The sequence below is a fragment of the Elephantulus edwardii genome, unplaced genomic scaffold, assembly GCF_000299155.1.
Source record: "Elephantulus edwardii isolate Elephantulus edwardi_28Jun2011 unplaced genomic scaffold, EleEdw1.0 scaffold00002, whole genome shotgun sequence".
Classification (NCBI taxonomy): Eukaryota; Metazoa; Chordata; class Mammalia; order Macroscelidea; family Macroscelididae; genus Elephantulus; species Elephantulus edwardii.
In genome coordinates, this window is record NW_006399752.1 from 36,120,857 (window position 1) to 36,140,044 (window position 19,188).

Genomic DNA, 19,188 nt, shown 5'->3' on the forward strand with positions numbered 1-19,188 from the left:
CCATCCCCCTCCCGGGGCTGGCTGTCACTGCCTCCGACGAGGGGATGGTTAGAAGGGGCCCGGGGCCCTGAGCGCGTGGGAAGGGCCGCGTCCTCCAGTGGGCAGGTGGGAACGAGGGCTTGTGAGCAGACTAAGCTGGTTCAAGAGGCATTCTCCGTGATCGTGCCCAGATTCATCTGGTCCCACAAGTCAGACTCTGTCCCGAGCAGGGAGGGGATGTGCTTTAAAAGCTCCTTTACAGGAAACCGTGCTCCGTGGCGGGCGACTTAACAGTGATTTCTGTGAAGCGTGTAATCATCCTTTAAAAATACCTCTGTAAGAGCAGCAACTTATTAGAGCTTCTCTCCCTCCTCGGCAGCATGACTGTGTGTGCTCATTGAGAATGGCTTCCTTTTGAGAGTGTGGTCTTCGACCTCATTTCTCGCAACAGGGCGGCAGTGAATACAACATACTCAGTGCACCTTGGCGTGGGGAAAGGGGATCTCAGATTTATGGACCACTGGTTGGGTCAGTGTGAAGAGAGAAATTGGACATATGGAAGAAAGGACATTTCCCTAGGCCTTTAATACAGAAGGTCCAGTCCAGGTTAGCCCTTTGGTATAAGAATTAGGAAAGGGTCAGTGGTATCTAAATGTAGCACGTGATTTCATTAGTTTAAGGTGAGTCTTTTTTAATTAGTGTCTGTGATAGTAAGTATGCTCCTGTATTTGGGAGATGCTGTTAGAAGTTACTGGAAAGAAGCACTTTGACTCCCCAATTCTCTTTTAAAATGAAGGTTTGTAGGCAGTAGACCCTGAGCCTTGTTTAGTCCTGGCCCCCCAATAATGTCAATGTCATGAACTTAACTTCTTGGGTGACCTTGGGCAAGTTCTTTGACTTCTCTCTGCACCTCTTTAAAAAGAGCATATTGCAGTGCACGTGTTGTCATTAATAATACAATGACTATAGTGAACTTTAGAATCTTGGAACACTTAGTGGATGAAAAACGCAGCTAACATAAGCATAAGGAATAACTGTCAAACTGGAAGCTGCCATCTTGACATTGATACTAGCACGGAAAGAATCCGCTCTTCCCTGGAAATAAGGTTAGCGTGCCAAGTTGTTAAAAGTTACATAAAAATGAAAAATGCTTAAAACTGAAATTCACCTGCAAGAACGGATTTTCTTGTTTCTGAATTATTCTGATGGTCAACCTCATCAGGCTCTGTTGGCCCTGGCTTGCATGATAAAGACAGGGCTCTGGCCTGGCTGTACCACACAGTTTTGCTTTTGGTGGGATCCTTCATTCACTAAGACAGCTTTTCAGAACAGCACCAGAAAGTATTTTAAACAAGACAAATCTTAATCACGTAGATAGGCTTTATCTGCATAATTTTATGAGGACGTAAGGTTTTTTGGTAAATATTGGTTTTTTAATATGATATTTTGTAGATAATGAACATTTCAAATCTCTTCTAGATGTTGCACTTCCTTTATGAATGAGTTTGCATTTATTTCTGAATATAAGTGATTATTTTTGTGGCTCTTTATTATAATCTTTTGAAGTACAGCAAATATTTATCTTTAATCAGAAAGCCATGTTTTATTTTTTAGCATTAGGAGTTGTGAATCTGTTTTTCAAAGTAGATTATTTTGACATTTTTGTCCTTTTTTTTTGTGAGGAACACTGTTTTACAGCAGTGATTCTGGTCATTCAGAAGCAGTGCTTTGAACTGACCTGCACTGATTTAGTCATGACAGTAACTGGAGTGGGGAAAATGATGGGTCAGAGCCATCAAGTGGGAGAGTCAAAAGTGGTCTAGTGAGTCTTTGAAGAGCCTGAAGCAGGAGGTTGGCTTGTCCCCACCATTGGTGAACTTGTAGGTGGCCACCGTCTTTGAGCAGAGCACTGTCGTTCCCTCCTGTGCAGGCCCAGAGATTTGACTGCTTACAACCCCAGGCTGCCCTTGTTTTAGAAAGGGATTACGTTTCTACTAGGACTTTGGTTTCCCATGCCAGTTACTGTTCCACTACACCCACATTTTATAAATTTGGGTCATTCTGATATTGCTTCATTGGCTATGACTGAACCAGGAAGAACCAGTTTGAAGCCCAGATCAGAAGTCTAATTTGGATGAATAAATTCAACTTAGATCACCATGTAAAATGAGTAGAAATAGGTCTGTAAAGAACCCCATAAGTCAGGAACTGTGTGCTGTCATTCCTGAGAGGAAGAAAATAGTGCTTGGGGAATAGAGTGATGTGGAGTACTCTCAAATCCCAGGAAAGGGCTGTAAAAGAGCTTGTGTGGTATGTTGTGGTACATGTTGTTGCTAACCAGAAGGTTGGCAGTTCAAATCTACCAGCCACCCTTCAGAAGAAAGATGAGGCAGTCTGGTGAGATTTATAGCCTTAGATAGCCAGTGGAGTGACTGCACTTTGGAATCAACTTGATGACACTGAGTTTGGGTTTTGCATTTAAATATTTTCAGTCCTGTTTGTAGAGTTAAAAGAGACAAATTATGTAGGGAGCTCAGGTGCTGGTGGGTAAGGAGAGGCAAGTGATTCAAGACCACCACCTGCTCTGAAGGAAAAAGGTGGCCAGTTCTGGAGATTTACAGCCTCTAAAAATCTGCTGGAGAGGCAGCTTTGAGTCTGTCAGACCGGCCTGTATAGCATCTCATTTAATCGTAAGGTAACCCTGGTGAGGTTGTTAGGTGCCGTCAAGTCCACCTTGACTCATAGCAACCCCACAGACATGGTCTGAACCTTGCCCTCTCCTGTGCCGTCGGCTGCATCTCCGGGATACTTTAGCTCTTTGTTATAGGCACTGTGTCAACCTATCTCTCTCTCTCTCTGTGAGTGTGTGTGTGAATCCAGCTTATTGACGGTCTTCCTCTCTCTCGTTGACCCTCCACCTTTACAAGGATGGTGTCCTTCTCCAGGGACCAGCCTCAACTGACAGCATGCCCAAAACATGTGAGACAAAGCTTTAAGGTAGATGGAAGCGCCTTTTCACATATCAGCTTGGAATAGGTTTCTTGTGTGAATACATGTAGTTTTGGAAATTTATTTTGCTTGACTAAAGATAGCATGAACATTGATTTAATTTGGACACTAAAGATTTGAGTGACTACTATAATAGTAGCTATATTAGGTAAAAGAATGCAGAGTGTTCAAAGATGAATAACATTAAAGCACAATGATTGGTGTCTCTTCCCCTGGAACAACAGAGGAAGAAGGAGAATAAGGAACTGGAGGAGCAAATGGAATGTATGGCTGGTTTACCTCCATGAGCTACTGCCTCCTTTGCCGTAAGATCGGAGGGACTGGTTGGTGCCTGAGCATTTTGATCAAAACTTCCATTGAAGAACCTCATGAAAGGGGGGTGGAAATGCAGAATAGACTTTAAAATTCCCATGAAATCTAGACCTGCTAGGGCTGTGAAGTTCAAGTGACTCCCTGAAACTATTGCCTTGAGATAATCTTTAAACCTTAAATTAAAAAAATCACCTAAGATAATTTTAAAACTAATCGGTATTCAAGCTTAATTAGTGAAAAAGCTCTGTCTTGATCATTATGCTATTTTAGAATTGTCTGTATGAGATCAGATTGACAGCAACGATGATGAAGGTTAGATGGAAACCTTCGAGGGCAATGAGTTTATGTTAATAAGGGAAGAACAGTCAGAAAAAGGTAACAGGAGTGGCTGGCTGTTCAGCTTGAAGAGTGTAATCAGTATCACTACATGATGCACACAGGAACTGTTGAGTTGCTGTGTATGCTGTATTTATTTTCAACAACGACAACAAAATAAAGTTATGGTTGAAGAATTTAACGAGGTCTTGCCCAGAGCCTCCTATGGTGGGTAAAGTGTTGAACTGCTGACCATAACACCAGCAATGTGAACCCAGCAACCGCTGTGGGAGGAAGGGGTGACAGTGTTCTGTACAGATTGCGGAACTCTGTTCTTCTCTGTCCTGTACAGTCTCTCTGAGTTGGAATTGACTCGAAGACAATGGAATTCCCCCCACTTTTTACCTAGAACTTGACTAAGTGTAAGATACCCTTGTAACATTCTTTTGCTTTCCTCTTTTTTTAAACAAAACAAAACACCAAAACCTTTTAGGATGAAGATGCCAGAGATTGCTGAACTTACTTGGCCAACTTTCTTTATGGAGACTGGTTTTTACCTGAATGTGAATGGCCTCCTTTCAGCTCTCAGCTTAAACTTTGCTTCCACAGCAAATCCTTCTTTCAGTTCTCTGGATAAGACTGTTTACTCTATTACATGTTCTTGTAGTCTGTAGGGAGTTGTGCTATGAACCGCAAGGCCTCACCTCTCTGCTCGTTTGAATCCATCAGCTGCTTCTCAAGAGAAAGAGGGACACTCTCCTCCTGTGTGAATGGCAGGCTCTAGAAACCTGCTGGAGGGTCAGTGATGAGTCAGTTCTGACTTGACAGTCCTGAGTTTAAGTTTAGTCTTCTTAGCTCACTTTCCTCCTCCTTTTGTTACTCTTTGTTAGATAATTTGTTGTCTCCTCTATGAAATGAGCGGAGTTCCCTCAGACTGGGAACCCTGTTCTTACTGCTGTCACTGTATTCTACTGCCCAGCATCATAAAGTTGTTCCCTACTCTGTGTGTGTGTGCGTGTGTGTAGAGAGCACACCCATGTTCTTTCATATCATACTTGGAAAAGATGTCTAGAAGCAATTCAACTTTGAGCTCCAGAATAACTTGGCTATTTTTAGTATTTTACGTCTTTTAAAGACATTTTAAAATGTTATTAGTAGGTGACAAGTTTTAGCTTTCTTACAATTGGCAAATTGTGTAGCAAGAGACAATGAAGTAATTGAATGCAGTAGGATGGCACAGAATAGAATACTTTTGGTCTGATTCTGTTATTAGCATTAACAAATAACTTTTTGAAACTGTACTCTCATTTCGTTAACGTTAAAATCCTAAAATCTTATGCGTCCACCTCTACACTCCGCAACCCATTTTAAGATTTCAGGCCACAATTGTGACCCAGAGATGCTATTGAAGCAGTTGTAGAATTTGATGGCTTCTAAAGCTTCTTCAGTTCTTGAAAAAAAAACCTTTTTTTTAAAAAAAAAAAAAAAAGATTCTCAAGTAAGTAACTTATGGCCTGAACCAATTCATAGCTGACCCTTCAGAGAATTTTCAGAGGCAGTAAATCGCATGGGAGGAGATTGCCTAACCTACTCCCACGAAGCAGCTGGTGAATCTGAACCACATGCCTTTGGGATTGCAACACAGCTTCTTTCCATCAGACTAAACTACCAGCAGTCAGGAGATTGGGAGATATTGTACTGGGAAAGTCTATGCTCAGGGATCTCTCCATATTACTGAGGAGCAATATTAGTTTAAGGACTAAGGTGTGCTTGATTGGTCTTTTCATTCTCTTGCTATGCTGCTGAAAGACTAAGGAAGACAGAGAAAAATTTGAGGTCTTTGAGCTATGGTGTTGGAGAAGAGTACTGAATATCATTGACTGCCAGAAGAACAAACAGATGTGTCTTGGAGAAAATGTAGCCACAGTGCTTTTTAGAAGCAAGAATGGTGAAACTTTGTCTCTCATGCTTTGGGTATGTTGCTAGGAAAGGCAATTCCTTGGAGAAGGACATCATGCTTAGAAGATAGGGGGATGGTGAAGGAGAGGAAGACCCTTAACCAGATGGGTTGACACAGTGACTGCAGCAGTGGGCTTGAGTTTGTCAGAGATTTTGAGGATGACACAGGATAATTGGTCAGGGTTCAGATCTGTTGTTCATAGTCTTGCTATGAGTTGCACTTGATGGCACCAAGAGCAACAACAACAATTGCTTTTGCGAAACTAAATTTATCTTTCTACTCAGGAGACGGCTTGATGTTTTTCAATTCATTGCCTATTTCTTGATCGGTAACTGGTAGGGTGAAGTGTGTTGTGAAAGTAAATTGAAAACATTGTGATTTTCGATTTGTTTGTGTGTGTTTTGTTTTTGTTTTTTTTTTTTTTTTGGTTTGAGTTGTTTTTTGTGATCCTTGTGGGGAATGAACTAATTCCAGATTTTTATAGAAAAACTTTGTGTTCACCACTCTAGAGCGAAGCTGGAGCTGGAAGAACCATAGATAATAACTAAAATATTTTTTAGGCAGAGTTTTATCTAGGATGCTAATGGATTGATTTGTGAGATGCGAATATTCTGTTACTTGAAATGTTCTCTTTGTCTGAAACCACAAGACCACCTGTTGGTGACATTGAAGGAATTTTTGGCTTGTGTGGGAGTGTGAATTAGGCCTTAGTTATTGAACTGCTCCTGAGAAGGTCACGTTCACACCCTCCTCCCCGTTTTTAATTTTCACACCTTCTTGTTCCCCATTTATACTTTAGAAAGAGGCTTATGAGTCTAGACATTTTTAGATCAAATTTACTTTAAGAAATTTTGTACTTAATTTAGTATGGGACATATTGGGATTGCTGAATGAGTGGAAATCTGTGTTTCTTTTCCATTAAGGGCTGCTTACTGACTTCTGAAATATTGATAAGATTTAGTTATTTGACTATAGAATCTTTTAGACTGAAAGAAAGGCATCTTAATTGATCACTTAAAGCAGGCTTTAGATAGTTTCATATGATACCTCTGTTCATTTGACCTTGAAGAGGAAGATGGAGATGAGCTTTTGCAAGGCTCATGGGTGGCCGTGAGGAATGGTCCGAGGCTCTCTGGGTCTACCATGCCGTGCCATCAAGTCGAGAGTCAAGATAGGCCTGTGCTGTAATTTTCATTGTGCTATTAGGACAAGGTCCTCTTGGAGATTCTGGTAGAGCAGTGTCTCAGCCCTCTAGAAAGTTGTCACCTATGTTTATAATCAGTGCACTAATCTCGTGATTTAAGTGGCATTTATTATGCTTTAGTGGAAAACCTGGGCAAGAATCAAAACATGGTTACTGGATTTTGTCACTGAGGACTTTGGCTAAATGCCTAAAGAATCTTATTTTAAAAATAAACGTGAAGATTTTTGTAGTCTGTTATTTGATGTCTTCGGAAATAAATTTATTTCTATTTCAGTTAGGTTAGCTCATGCAGAAAAAGTAAATGTGATCCTATTTGGTTTTTCTGGTGAAGTCATTAAACATAGAAATAGCTTTAATTGGTAGACATTCCAGTTTTAATTTCCAAGTGGAAATTGAGAACATCAGTGACAGGTTACCTTATTTTCTGAAAATTTGACATCTACTTTTTATTAGAATACAAGGTATGTCTTGTTTTTTTAAAGGAATAAACCCCATTCATCAAGCGCTTGTTGAGGACCTGTCGTACAGAGCTTTGCTGTCTTTTGTGGCAATGTTGTTAGTTACCATCTAGTGACCTGCATCTCATGACCTCGCCAAGGGTGCAGAGCGGAACTGCTCCAAAGAGTTTTAAAGACCTTTTGGAAACAGATTACTCAGCCTTGCTTCTGTGATGTTTCCAGCTGGGTTTGAACCATCAACCTTTAGCTAGTAACCCATCCTGATCTGTCTGTGCCTCACATGAACTCCTCTGTAGATGATATGATGATGGAATAGAAAACACTACCTTTGTTGCTCAGAAGTACAACTTTGTCGCATGCACTTTGGGCTGCTATCAGGAGGGGCAGTCCCTGCAGAAAGACTTGATGCTTGATAAAGGAGGGGATCAGTAAACAAGAGGAAGGCCTTCGGCCAGCTCGGCTGACCAGTGGCACTGACCAGTGGTCAGCACCAGCGATTGTGCAGATGGCTGGGACTGGGTGACAGTGGGTCAGCACCAGTGATTGTGCAGATGGCTGCGACTGGGCAACAGTGGGTCAGCACCAGCGATGGTACAGGTGGCTAGGACTGGGTGACAGTGGGTCAGCACCAGCGATTGTGCAGGTGGCCGGAACTGGGCGACATTGGGTCAGCACCAGCGATTGTGCAGGTGGCTGCGACTGGGCGACAGTGGGTCAGCACCAGCGATGGTGCAGATGGCCAGGACTGGGCGACAGTGGGTCAGCACCAGCGACAGTGGGTCAGCATCAGCGATTGTTCAGATGGCCGGGACTGGGCGACAGTGGGTCAGCACCAGCGATTGTGCAGATGCCTGAGACTGGGCAACAGTGGGTCAGCACCAACGATTGTGCAGATGGTCAGGGGGTCAGCACCAGCGATTGTGCAAATAGTCGGGAATGGGCGACAGTGGCACTGAGAGTGGGTCAGCACCATGATCGTGCAGATTTCTGGGATGGAACACCGTCTCCTTCTGTTGTGTGTAGGGTTGCTAGGAGTTGATGCTGACTGGACAGCCTAACAACAAAAATCATCTTTGTTAAAGAAGTTTTTCTTGTGCTGTATTAGTGACATTAACAGTATCAGTAAAAAAAGTTGTCAAATGCCCCACTGGTGCCTGTCAGATCGGCCTGTGAGGCATAGTGCTTTCATGGCTGGGTTTGTGAAGGTAGGCTGCCAGGCCGTGATTTGGGGTTCCTTTGAGGGAATCTGAACCCTAGCCCTTTGGTTGGCAGCTGAGCACAGTAACTGCACTCTCTGTGGACCCCCATCAAGAGGAGTTCAAGGGTGAAGGTGAGGTGGAGAAATGGCTCTCAGCCCTATAGAAGAATGTTAGGTTGGGTTCCAGATTGATGACTTGCCAAAAAGTGTGGAGTACAGATAATATTTTTGTAAAATTTAAAACTTGTTGCCTTCTATTACTAATTCCAGAGCTGCTTTGTTTTCATTTCTGATTGAGTTTCAGTTGGCAGTTGCTTTTACCTCCTCTGCCAGTTGGCGTTTTGTGAAATTGGGTAATAGTTTACAGTGTACAGCATCAATTCTGTTTTGTAGACAGGGATTTTCCTTTTTTTTCAGTGATCTGACTGAAAATTTACAATGCTGATTTGTTTTTCATTGTACCATTTGTACACATTTTGTTTTATAAAATTATAGTACCCACAGTGTGCTCACGTTTGTCTATTTCTAGAATTGAAATTTCCATCACTGCTAGTGTTCCCCTTCCTGCCTTCTGGGCTTTGTTGTTACTGTTCTTTTGACTTTATATGGTTGGCTATTCTAAGGAGTGAGGGCCTCATTAGTGCTCCTGGTCATCTTGCTTACCCAGAGGTCACTTTTCTCTGGTGTGGAAAATCCACCAGCAACTCCAGCTCCGTGGGACAAAGAGGGACAATCTCCTCCTGTGTGATTTACAAGCTCTGAGACCTCTCTGGAGGGTCAGCTCTGATCCTTTCCAACTTTAATGAACTTTGTAAGCCTACCTGTTGTTTGGTTTAAAGTTGATTTGCAGTGGTGGGTTTTGTTCCAGGTTCAAAGGATGACCGAGGGCCAAAATTTCAGAGTTTCTGTTGGACCAGTAATACAGGCATTTCTTAAAGGAAGATGTACTATAGTAAGAACGTGTCTGATCAGACCATGCCATACTTCATCTTGTTTTGTATCAGTAGGAAAAGGTGCTTGAAACTACAGGTTTTGATAAGAACAGTGCCACTCACAGCAAACCCTGTGAACGTAGCTGGGCCTTGCTCTGTGCTGCACCAGCCTCACCATCTCAGGTAGGCTGAGCCCATTGTTGCCATCACCTCGTCAGTCCATCTTGTTGGAGGTCTTCCTCTCTTTCTCTGACCCCCCACCTTTCCCAGCATCATGTCTTTTGCCAAGGACTAGTCCCTCCTGACAACATCCTTAGCTCTAAGAAGCTCCCTGGTTCATTTCCTTCAAGATAGACTTGTTTACTCTTTTGGCAGTCCATGGAATACTCAGTACTCTTGTCTGACATCGCAATTCAAAGGCATTCATTCTTCTGTCATCCTTATATATTGTCCAACCTTCAGATATATAGGAAGTGGTTGAAAAGACTAGCTTGGATAAGGTATGTTGTTGTTGTGTGCTATCAAGTTGCCTGAGACTCATAGCGACCCTCTGTCCTGAGCCAACCTTATTGTCTCTGAAACACCTACTCCCATTATCCCAATCACTAAGTCAATCCATCTCATCCAGGGTCATCTTCTCTTGCGCTGTCCTTCCACCCTCCAAAGCATGATGTCCCTTTCCAAGGACTGATTCTTCCTTGCAGCATGCCTAAAGTATGTCAGATAGAACTTCAGAATTCTTGCTCTCCAGGATGAACCTCTTTGTTCTCTTAGCAGTCCATGGTATATTTAACACTCTTCTGCAGCACCACAGCTCAAAGGCATCTATTCTCTTTCTATCATCCCTAGTCATTTTCTCTCTTGATGCATAGCACATAATTGCAGAGATGCAATTGGATCAGGCGCACCTTAGTCTCCAGACTAACATCGTGCTCTTCAGTACTCTGGAGAGGTCCATGACAGCAGACTTTCCCTATGCAATTCGTCTTTTGATTTCCTGGCTGCCGATATTAAGGGCGTTGATTGCAGAGTCAAGCAAACTAAAGCTGTTAACAATCTCAACCCCTTCCTTAGTCTTTAAACTGACATCCTGGCTCTTTAGCACTTTAGAGAGGTCTTTGACAGCAGATTTCCCCAACACAGCATCTTAAAATATCTTGGTTGCTTTTACCATGGATGTTGATTGTGGATTCAAGGAAAATGAAATCATTGAATGTCATGTTTGGAAAGGTGGAGGGGTGACAAAGGAGAGAAAGACTCTCAACCAGGTGGGCTGACACAATGACTTTGAGAGTGTCAGATTGAGAGGATGGCATGTGATAGGACAGTTGGATTGCTATGGGTCATACTTGACAGTGCCTAACAATTACATCATCATGAAGTCATCTGTGGTCTAGTGGTGAGGATTTTTGTTTTCCTTATGTTGAAATATGGTCCACATTGATGACTGTAGTCTTTCAGCAAGCAAGGTTGTGTCAGCTGCATGATGCAGGGTGTTTACTTACAAGCACAGTCTAAGGGGAAAGAATTTATGAAGCGTTTGTATTAAAAACATAAGAATCATTCAAGGAAAGAGGCACTTTAGCATTTTATCAATTAACCGCATACTGGATTATCTCTGTGACCTGAATCCAATTTTTTTCTGTTTTAGTGTTCGATGTTTCTCCTCTGCCTCTGCTACAACAGAACTGGCGATAGTGTTCATTCTCTTTACTTTGATCTCTGCTTCAGAGTCACTTCACTGTCCTCATGTTTCAGTCCATAAATACTTGCGTGGTTTTTGTGTGAACAACAGTCCCCCAGACTTTAGGAAATCAGAGAAGTATGAGACTTGGACCCTGACCTTAAGAGGGTTATCATCTAACCAGAGAGGCAAGATAATTCACACACTCATTCACTTAAGATTTATTGAGAGTCTGTACTAAATTGTTGAGACAGAGTCTCTGCCATTAAGGGGTTCATAGCTTATTTATTCAGCTAACATTTACCAGACCTGCGGACCCTGAAGACAAACATGATGGAGCCCTTGATCTTACAGTCTAAGTGGGGAGATGGACAGATAAACCAACAACCACAAGACAGAGCATGAAAACCATTCACAACTGAGCACAGCGTGGTAGGTGCTGGGTACAGTTAGTGAGAAGATAAATGCATAGCCCTCGACAGTTTACGAGGCTGTTTCATTTTCTCGGCATGACAATCCTTTGGGAAGAAATATTCTTTTAACAGAGAGCCTGGGTTATGCCCATGGTTATGTAAGGAATGTGGCGCAGCCTGATGGTAATCCTGCACCAACACTTGGGCCATCTCTGCAGACTTGGGTCAGCAGTGAAGTGTAAGTATTGGAGCCTATTACTGCACTGATGAGGGAGCTCGGGTGGCCTAGTCGTAACTAGCTTCGCTGCAGTCGCAAAGGCATGCAGTTTGAACCCACCAACTGCTCTGCAGGAGAAGGATGGGCACTCTCCTCTTGCCCACTGGAGGGCCGACTATGAGTCGATTCTGACTTAATATCAACAACTGTCTTGATGTAGTTCCAGATGATGGGAGTGGAGAGAGTAGTGAGGAAATATTTTATAGAAGAGTCATGTCTTGGGTGCTCTCATGCTTGCTTTTGGATACAGAGAAATGAGCTGCACACCCTACATAGAACTTAAGAGTGAGATAGTGAAATCTAGCATGTCGTGGTGCTAACCCTGAGGTTGGTGGTTCAAATCTACTAGGGGTCACACAGGAGGAAACTGGCCAGGCTCCTCCAGTAAGGAAGGATCCACAGCCTCGCCTGGTGGAGGGATTCTGCCGGTTGGAATGAACTTGATGGCAGTGAGTGAGAAGTAAGCGTTGTTTGCTAACTGTGCTAATCGTGCATAATCCGATTTAACCCTCAAAATGATCTTATAAAATCAGTATTACTAATATCTTAATTTGCAGGTGAAAAAACTGAGGTTTATAAAGTTTGAATTTTTAATAGAAGGCTATAGAACTAGCAGTTGCCCTGGGATTTGAATCAAGGGCTCTTTGACTCAGACCAAAGTGCTTAACCAGTAGATGAGACTGCATGGGATCAGGAGTTTAATGGGAGTTCTGGTCTTTGTTAGACCAGAATTGATTCATTCTGGAGTTGGCCTTAAGAAACAAACCCCAGACCGGTGCTGTCACGTCAATCCCAGCCCAGGCCTGTCAGATACAACAGCCCTTTTCACGGTTTTCCGGACTGGATTTTGGGAAGTAAGTCAGTAGGCCTTTCTAAACTTATCATTGGTGGACTGAAATGACAAACTTTTGGTTAGCAAGTGAGTGCATTAGCTGTACCACCCAGGCATTCCAAGCCCCTTGGTTGGTGTGTGTTGTGGGTTGATTCTCATTCTTAGCAATCCTTTAAGGCAGGGTAGAACTCTGGTTTACAAGACTAATCTTTATGGAAAACAAACTGCCACATCTTTTTACCATGGAGCAACTGGTGGGTTTGAACTGCTTTTGTTTAGCAACCAAGCACTTAACCATTGTGCCACTATGGTTCCTGTGCCCTCTTTTCAAAAACAAATCTCATTGCCATCAGGTTGATTCCAATTCTTAGGGACCCAATTGTTGCTGTTGTTGTTGCCTTTGAGTTGAGCCTGACTCATAGCGACTCTATGAACAAAAGACCTGAAGCTTCTCTACAACTATCGACATTTCATAGGGTTTCTGGAGGCATGTTGTTTAGGAAGTGGATGCCACTCCTGCTTCCACACCTGTCATAATAATGTTTTTGTTGTTATGTGCCATTGAGTCACCTGTGATGTATAGCGACCATATGTAGAGCAGCTCTGAACCCTTCCCTGTCCTGAGCCAGTCTCACTAATTCTGACACACCAACTCCCCATTGCCCCAGATACAGTATCAGTTCATCTCATCCAGGGTCTTCCTCTCCTGCGCTGTCTGTTCACACTTCCGAGCATGATGTCCTTCTCCAAGGACTGATCTCTCCTGGCCATGTGCCCAAAGTAAGTGAGGCAGAGCTTTAAAATCTTAGCCTCCAAGGAGAGACTTGATTTCACCTTCTCCAAGACAAACCTCTTTGTTTTCTTAGCAGTCCATGGTATGTTCAAGACTCTTCTTCAGCACCACAACTCAAAGGCATCTATTCTTCGTCTGTCATCCTCAGTCATTGTCCAACTCTCTGAAGCAGAACAGGTAATTGAGAAGACCATAGCCTGGATTAGGTGCACTTTTGTATCTAGACTGACTTCGTTGCTCTTCAGCACCCTGGAGAGGTTCATGACAACAGATTTTCCCAGTGCAGTTCGTCTTTTGATTTTCTGACTGCTGCTGTTTTCCTCTGCCTCCTTCATTTTACACTTTGGTTTGGCTGAGCTTAAATGACATCTCTTCAGAGAGAATTCTCTTAACTATCATACCGTCCTTTTCATAAGCACCCTGTGAAGTACTCATCACTGGCATTTTTCACATTCACTTGTGGTTTATAGCCAGTCTCTCCCAGACTCCTTGTTGAATATAAGCTTCATAAGAGTAACGACCATCTGATTTATTGTCCCTCTAGCCCTTTGCTTACCTCCCTAGCTCAGAAATCAGAGTGTGCTTGACACCAAGATACTGAAATATTTACTTACCATTCTATACTGCCTCTTTGTTTAAAAAAATATTCTTTCATTTTACCACTTTGGACATATATTAATAAGAGGGATCAGTTTCTGGAGAAGGACATTATGCTTTAGAAAAGTAGAAGGTGGGTGAGAAAGAAAAAGACCCTTAACAAGATGAATTGTCACAGTGGATGCAGCAGTGAGCTCAGACAGCAGTGGTTGTAAGCTGACAGGAGTGGCCGTGTTTGGCCTGTTGATGGAGTCATTTTGAATTGGAGCCAGCTCTGTAATACCTGACAAAAACAGTCTTCTTTTCAGTGAGACGGATAACTTCATAGCCGATAAAACATTAGAGCATCTCACTGGAGCTCTATGACACTAAGGCAAGGTACTGTACTAATTTTTGTTAGGGAGCTCTAGTGGCCTAATGGTAAGAAGCTGTGCTACAGTCCCAAAGGCATGCAGTTCAAATCTACCAACTGCTCTGAGGAGAAAGAAGGATGGGTAATTTTCCATGTGATTTATTGCCTCTGAAAATCCGCTGGAGGGTGAGCTGTGGGTTGGTTCCGACTAGAATGCACAAACCAAAACATCACATTTGAGCTCTGTGGAGTAAAACAAAGGTACTTACTTTTGCTACTGAACTTCATAGAAGAATTGTATTTACAGGGCTTAAGAGACAATGAATTAAAAAGAAGAGAGAGAGACCATGGGTTATGATCCATTCTTGTCAGTGTGTTCCTAGGTTTTACAGGATTTGCAGCTATTCAATGGAGGCCTCTGCTGACTTGTGTAACTTTTATGACCCGTGAGAGCCTTGTTGTTAGGTGTTGTGTTAACAGTGTTACTACATGGTGACACTGTGGACAGTAGGAGACACCGCCCAGTCCTGCACCATGCCCAGTATTGGGACTTTGGGGGAAGCCCTTCTTGCGGACACTGTACTGCTTCATCTCATTAGAGGTCTTTTTTTTTTTTTTCATTGACCTTCTTTAGCAAGCCTAACGTCCTTCTCCAGGAGATTGTCCCTCCAGAAAATGCGCGGATATGTGAGCCTCAGTCCCGTGTGTTCCCCTGAGGAGCGTTCTGCCTGCATTTCTTCCAGGGCAGGCTTGGTCACTCCTCTGCAGCCCATGTTCCACCTCTGTTCAACGTCCTTCACCAGCACCGTGGTCCAGATGCACCAGTTCTGTGTTGGTCTTCCTTATCCCTGTCCAGCTTCCACTTACAAATGTTGTTGATTGCCGTCAAGTTGAGTGTGACTCATAGCGACCTATGAACAGAAGGTCTGAAGCCTTTCTGTAACTGTCACCATTTATCAAATTTTGTAGTTTCTGGAGGCGTGTTGTTTAGGAAGTAGATTCCACTCTTGTCTTCTTGCATATGAGGCTACAGAAAAGACCATGACTCAGGTCTCAGGTGCACGTCAGCCCTCCTAGTGACTTTAAGGTTGCTTCTGTTTCTGCAGGCCGGGGTGTGTCTTCTGCTTTGTGTTTTGTTACTGAGTCTTCTTCCAGTCCTGATGGGGGTTTTCCCCCCTCCCTCATTTGATCACCAGTTTGGGGCTGGAATCCAGGCTGTGAAGTTGTCTGGAACGGCTGGATTCTACAGAGGTTTGTTTTCTGGTTCTGGTGAGGCGTGGGGAGAATGTTTACTTGCCATTGGGGGTGTGCTGATTTTATTTGGCTTCCTATTTAAAAAGGTATTTGGGTTTTAATTGTTTTTGGTCAGACATTCTTCAAAGTGATATAGCAGTGGTCTGTCCATTTGCTGTACATAGGTAACTCGTGGTTGCTGTGATGCGAAACACTGACACTGATGTATCAGATACGATCATGGTTACCCATAGTAGGCAGTGTTTGGTGGAGCTCCCCAATTAAAGCAAACTTGGAAGGAGGCGTGGCATCCACTTCCAAAATAGCTTGCCTCTGGAAACTCTATGAATGGGAAGAAACTATGAAAGTTATACAGGTGTTCAGGTCTTTTGTTCATTGGGTTACATTTGAGTTGTCTGTGACTTGATGGCACTTAACAACAACAGCAACTCATTTTTAAAATTTTTTCTTTTTTTTATATGGTAATGAGAGGATATCACAACTACTCTTTTTTACTATTAAGGTGAAATAATTTTGAATTTTATAAATACTCTTTAAAAATGGGAAGATACCATGCAAATGCAAGAACTTTTCCCTCCGTTTTTGTAATTAGGCCAGGAGGCTCCCCAAGGAGCGCAGTGACACAGTGGTTGAGCGTTTGACAGCTCACCGGAGAGGTCAGTAGTGCGGCTCACCAGCTGCTGTGCAGGATCACGGTGAGACAGTGGCTTCTGTAGATGCGGCCTGGGAAGCCCCGTGGGTGCTCCTGTAGGGCTGCTGGGAGTCAGGAGCTTGCTGAGGATGGTGGGCTTACCGAGTCTCGAAGGCGGGGATTAACTCAGTCAGTCTGGTCTCTTCTTGCTTCTGGAGATTTGCTACTGGAGCCCCACTTGAAGATGAGGAGCTGGCGGGATGAGGAAAATCGTGCACTTCTTGGGGACTTCAGGGAGGTTACCCAGAATATGTGGGGAGCAAGGCGCTAGGGACCGGACTCCTGGCCTTGCCCAGCCTCTAGAGGAGCTCTTTGGACAAGCGGCTGGGATGTGACGCTGTTCACTCATTTGTGCTGCCCAGCCTGTTTGGGAAAATACTTCACACCTTAGCATCTATCTCCTCACTTTACATCAAAATTCACTTTTGTCTTTCACTTAGACAACAGATGTCGGTACTGACAGAACCTGTGGCTTTACATCAGGTGACAGTTGCAGATGTTTCAGATCTGTCATCAGTTAACACTGTGTGTCGGCGTCAGTGAGACTGGCTCAGTATGGGGCAGGCTTCAATGCTTTTGTACATAGAGTGGCTGTAATTTGCAGATGACTCGATGGCACCTAACAACAACAGCAACTTGCTACTTTGAGATTACAGTAGATCGTGCACCTGCTACTCAGTGGGTGTGCAGTATGTGGTAAAGAACACAGTCGTGTCCTAAGGGGGAAAAGTTAGTGTGCAGCTATATTTCAGTAAAATTGGAGCTTTTGGCAATCTTGTAGATTTAAAAACATTATTGTGAGGGGTCCACAGCACAAAAGTTTGTGAACCCAGTTTTACTTACATTTGTAGTTTGGGTGAAAGTTTACAGGGCAAATTTGTTTTCCTTTTAACAGTTCATACACATTTTGTTTTGTGCTGTTAGTTGCTGTCCCCTCCATCTGACTCGGTTTCCCTTCTTTCTTTCCTGGCCCTTCCTGTCCTCTGTTGGGTTTTGACAAATGCTGCCCTTCTGATTTTAAGTGTGCTTGGCTTCCTTCATATCGTCTGTGTGACTAAATGGCAAGATACTAAGTGACACTTTTCCTTAGCTCTCTACAGAGGTTCCATGGTGCTCATGTGGGGTTCACTCAGCAGCCAGTGACCCAGAACTCCGAGTTGGCCAGGCCCTTGGCTACTTTTCCTTCTTCATCAGTCTTGTCCTTACTGTCCCAAGTAAGTAGAGGGAGAAACCCAGAAACTTCTCCCAGGGGTAGACTCTGTTCCATTCCATTCACATAGTACACTACGACATTATAAGTTTATCTCCATTGTGATGGGAACTCAGTCTTTAAAGGGTAGCATTTGGGCTGAATTCCACGGGGCAAGTGGGCTGAAAAGGGAGGGAACTGTGGACCTAGAGAACCGGAAACCAAGCGTTTGGCCTCAGTGGGTCCTTCTGGAGAGTAAGCTGCACTGTGGGGGCTGAAGCTTGTGCGTGCTCTCGACCTGGGGATGGCTCTGTAAATGCTGGCTATGCTTTAGCTATTTTTGGAACTGCTAGTATGATTTGAACAATACCATTAATATCATATGCAAGTAAGATTCTGCTGAAAATTATCCAAAAACGACTGGAACAGCACATCAGCCAGACGTGTGGGCTGGGTTTAGAGGAGGTACTAGGGATATTACAGATAATGTTAGATAGATCTTGGTCGAAAGCAGAGAGTACCAGAGGAATGCCTGTGTTTCATTGACTATGCAGTGGCATTTAACTGTGTGGATCACAACAAACTGTGGCTAACTCTGAGAGAAATGGGAATCCCAGAACACTTGACTGTGCTTATGCAAAACCTGTTCGTTGGACCAGGACGCAGTCATCAGAACAGAGCAAGGAAACACTGTATTGTTTAAGATCAGGAAGTGTGTTTGCCAGGGATGTGTCCTATTTCCATCCTTTTTCATTCTCTGTGCAGAATAGATAACCCAGGAGGCTGGGCTCTGTGAGGAGAAATGTAGCATCAACAACAGCCTGCACTATTGCAGATGACACAACCCTGCTTGCTGAAACTGAGGAGGCCCTGAAGCATTTGCTGCAGAAGGTCAAGGACTGCAGTCCTTAATATGAATTGAGGCTCAACATCAAGAAAACAAAGATTCTCACCCTGGGCTGTGATTAGCAGCATCATGATAGATGGATGAGAAGATTGAGATTGCTAACAGCTTTTTAGTTTGCTTGGTTCCACAGTCAACACTCTTTGGTACCAGCCAGGAAATCAAGAGACAAATGGCATTGGGAAAGTCTGCTGTCAGGGACCTCTCCAGAGTACTGAAAAGAATGATGTCAGTCTGGAGACTAAGGTATGCCTGATCCAGGCCATGGTCTTCACAATTATGTGCTATGCATCAGAAAGCTGGACAATGACTAGGGATGATAGAAGGAGAATTGATGCCTTTGAGCTGTATTGCTGGAGAAGAGTATTGAATATACTGTGGACTGCTAAAAGAACAAACAGGTTCGCCTGGAGAGGGTGAAACCAGGCTACTCCTTGGAGGCAAGGATTCTGAAGCTCCATCTGACATACTTCAGGCATGTTGTTGTAAGGAGGGACCTTGGAGAGGGACATTATGTTTGGGAGGGTGAAGGGACAGCACAGGAGGGAAAGATCCTCAATGAGATGGATTGACTCAGTGACTGGCGTAATGAGGTTACGTGTATCAGACACAGTAAGGCTGGCTCAGGATAGAGCAGGGTTCAGAGTTGTTATACATAGGTTCACTGAGTTGCAGGTGACTTGATGGCACATAACAACAATAACATTATGGTTTTAAAAAATTTCTTTAATTTGTTTTCTTTGTTTTGGCATTTCTTCTGAGATAACTTACCTCTCAGGTCGTGTACGGATTAGTGTGTTATTCTCCCTGTGAACTAGTGTCGTCAGATTATGGC

At 43.4% G+C, this 19,188-nt stretch overlaps 1 protein-coding gene across 7 annotated transcripts in view; it reads left to right on the forward strand.

The window, feature by feature from the left end:
- Positions 1 to 19,188, forward strand: part of WDR20 (WD repeat domain 20) — an 87,437-nt gene that overhangs the window by 1,345 nt on the left and 66,904 nt on the right. The window lies entirely within an intron of this gene.